The sequence below is a fragment of the Trachymyrmex cornetzi genome, unplaced genomic scaffold, assembly GCF_001594075.2.
Source record: "Trachymyrmex cornetzi isolate Tcor2-1 unplaced genomic scaffold, Tcor1.1 scaffold1372, whole genome shotgun sequence".
In the NCBI taxonomy this organism is placed as follows: domain Eukaryota; kingdom Metazoa; phylum Arthropoda; class Insecta; order Hymenoptera; family Formicidae; genus Trachymyrmex; species Trachymyrmex cornetzi.
Window position 1 is genome coordinate 6919 of NW_017295952.1, and position 472 is coordinate 7390.

General features: G+C 42.2%; 1 protein-coding gene across 1 annotated transcript in view; it reads left to right on the plus strand.

Moving 5' to 3' along the window:
* The window catches only part of LOC108770860 (molybdenum cofactor sulfurase 3), a 9969-nt gene that overhangs the window by 1118 nt on the left and 8379 nt on the right, over positions 1 to 472 (plus strand). The window lies entirely within an intron of this gene.

Sequence of the window (472 nt, forward strand, 5' to 3'; positions counted from 1 at the left end):
AATGGTGCAAAAAGAAGGAAATTGGGTGCCATACAAATTGAAAGAGAGAGACGTTTAGTCGTCTGCGAGATGCTTCGTCAACGACAACAAAGGAAGGGTTTTCTACATCGTATCGTAACTGGCGATGAAAAATGGATCTACTACGATAAACCTAAACGCTTGAAAGCATGGGTGATGCCAGGTGAACCAGGTCCATCAACGCCAAAACGAAATATCCATGCTTCGAAGATTATGTTGTGCATCTGGTGGGATCAGAGAGGTGTTATATATTATGAGCTGCTCAAACGGTCTGAAACCATCACTGGCGATCGTTATCGACTATAACTGATACGTTTAAACCAAGCTTTGAAAGAAAAACGACCGGAATAGGATAATAGGCACAACAAGCTGATTCTATTACATGACAACGCTAGGCCACACATTGCAAAACCGGTCAAGAATTACTTGGAAGGAGTAAAGTGGGAAATTCTGC